Below are 3,091 nucleotides of genomic sequence, written 5' to 3'. Positions count from 1 at the left end.
ACTTCCTCCTAAAGAAACATTTTAACGCAATTGTTACCTACTTGGATATCTGTACATTTAGAAATCTGGTCCAAAATATTTCAAGATAAACACATAGAAAGAGCTGCTAGAATCCTAAAATGGCCAATATGACATTGAATCTATACCAGCAAATATAAACAAGATGTTTAAAAGTTATCAACAGCTACAAAAAATGTAAACATCGATTTTTGTTGATTCTTTCAATTAAGAAAGAACTCCATAACATGTAATATGGCATAAGGGGGGTTATATGAAAGATAATAATGTATCAAAATCAATTCTGGATATTCTGAATATTTAAGGATTGTGGCCTGCTTATTCTTTTATTGTACTGTTTCAAAATCCAAATAAAAAATTCAGGTAAAAAAGTTTTTTTTCTTCAAAAACATATCGGTTGTGAATTGACGCCTCATTTCAAGTCAAAGTCAAAGTTACTTTATTTTTCTGGTAGGAACTACCTTTGCTGGTGGGAACACAAGACAGAGTCAGACAATCATCAGTAAAATCCATAAAATTATACAAATCAGTAAATGTATAAACTGAAGTGAATGGGATCCCTGTTCATCTAAATGTGACCCATTTCCACATTGAGGGATCATATCATGTCCAAAAAATGCACTAAATTCACTAAATGAGGTTCACCTCTGACTTCTGAAGGTTATGTTTGAATTGTCATTTGCGAATGTAACTTTCTATTTTCAAACTTCATTCTCATCCAACTATAAATGTCAGTTTATTTTGTTTTCAGCTTCATTTAGAGTCTATAAATCACAGCATAAATCCATGCCTTTGCTTTTTATTTTAGCCGTTTAGATTATGTTAAGAGTGGATTTAGACTCATTCAAAGTCTCCACCTGAGCAGGCTCAAATTGCACTTCTCAACAGTCAACGCTAGAGGGCAGTGTTGCACAGGAAATGTTGAGGCTGAATCTCACAGAGAGATAACAGATTCGATAGATTCTACTGATTCTATTGCTTTTAATGTTTCAGCTGTTCAATTTGTCCTGAATGGTGCATTGAAAGAAAATAATCGTTTTTTTTAATTAATTGTTAAATGTATTATTTTTGTTTTATTTTTTGCACAATTTATGTATCATTTTTAACACTTATTGACCAGTATTTAGTGTTCTGGATGAGACAAAAATTCTACTGTAGAATTTCTGCTTTTTTTGTTTTGCTGGTGAGCATTTTGACTTAACCCTTTAACACCCAAGGTGTGGCCAGTGACGCTTAAAACCAAAATCTCTAACGTACTGTAACATTTCAACCGTTAACAGGATCATTCCAGTAGATTTTGAAGGAGAAAAGAGGCTTGACGAGCCGCTTTTCTCCTTCAAAATCTACTGGAATGATCGTATTAACGGTTGAAAAATTACAGTAAATCAAAGAATATAAACACTGGAGCTCTGGTGTTAAACGGTTAACTGGTATCCAGAGTACACAAACTTAAACCAAAGGGTTCAGCTTGCTGGGAAAGTTTTTTTGTCTTTCACTTCAGTGATATTTAAACTTTATCTTAGATAAAACAGATACCAAATTGAGTATTCTAAAAATATGCTTTTACATTTTTTCTGTGTGGTTTGTAAGTAGCTGTCATCCTTTTGTATCTTTTCATGGCTCAAATAAATGTTAGTCAACATTTTACTGTTATAATTAAAACAGTGAATGAACATCCAGGTGTCAATTACCCAAATGCATCTTGGGGAATCCAGGTGGATGATAAATGGAACTCCTGATATCATGAAAAGGAGAGAGCCAAGATTTTGGTTAAAGGAGCATTTTCCTGCTTCTGCAGTGAATCAACATCAGTTTGTGGTGTCATGAGTATTGCTCAGTAGCTTTGTTTGTTTGTAGAGTAACCATAGAAATGTTATGGCAGTCTTATAAAAAAAAAAAAAAAGCCTTGTTTTAGTCTGAAAAACTCTCCAGGCACCAGTTCTTCCTGACAGACTCAGACACTGTTTGAAAGTAAGATTTTTGTCAAATAATTTGAGGCACAGAGCTATCATAATCAGACGGGGGAATCAGGGGCTCAGCGCCAAAAGCCACGCCTCCTCAGAGGAGATTTTGGATCAGATCAACATTAGAAATGTCAAAAAGACATTTAGGTTGTGAAATTTTGGTTGAAAACGTCATAATCATAATCAAAACACTACAGGAAACATAAAAAAATAAAAAAAATTGTCATGGGGGGACTTCAAAGTTGTGCATTTATTGAAAGAAGTTGAGTTTTTCCATCATAGCTTTGTGGGAGGAGCTTATGCTTGTGAATGAAGCTAGTCACAGACAGCAACATCTGATGTAGTTTAATAGGCTATTAGGTTTGCGATGACTAAACATCACAAGTGAACGGAACAATAACGCCACTGTTTGACGTTTGTGGAAAAGCACATGCATGTGATCGCTTCATTCTGTCCACAACCGAGTGTAGATACAAAGCTCACAGAGACACACAGCGGTTCATATTACATTTTAATGTGCACAGCGTGATATTATACAATAGAGCAAGAAAATAACAAAATATTTCTTATAAAAATGTCACCTTCAGAGCGAAAAAAATCATTTCAAGAAACAGGTGCTGCGATATTCCCGTGAGCAGACAGCAGGTGGGCTGAAGGTGGCAGACAGTTGAAGCGGAGTGTCTCTAGAAAACAAAGCACCGTCCGGACACGCCGCCCATCCCTGGACCGGGCCGCGTCCCGGGGAGGAGGTGTCACTTTGATGCATCCACAGTCACAAAGTTTGGCAGAGCAAAAAAAAAACAACACACAGAAAGTCGACGAGGTCCCGTATCAATAAAAGATCCAGCGTTTCATATTTGTCCTCACATTGTCTTCATGCGATGCATGTCAGTGTACCACAGTGTGCGTGGAGGTGAGGCTGTTGGTACTCTGCATCTGGAAAGAAGAGACTTTTATTTTGGCAGCTCACGGTGAGCACTTCCTGTTTCCACATGCATCGAAACAATGGCAGTGAAATCAACCCCTCAGAGTTCTTCATGTTCAAAGTGTGGAAAAACGACAAAAGTGTGGATCTTTGAAAGGCACCGAGCCTCAGGCGCACAAAACGA

This window comes from Oryzias melastigma, linkage group LG6 (assembly GCF_002922805.2).
Source record: "Oryzias melastigma strain HK-1 linkage group LG6, ASM292280v2, whole genome shotgun sequence".
Lineage (NCBI taxonomy): Eukaryota > Metazoa > Chordata > Actinopteri > Beloniformes > Adrianichthyidae > Oryzias > Oryzias melastigma.
Note: the sequence above shows the minus strand (reverse complement) of the source record.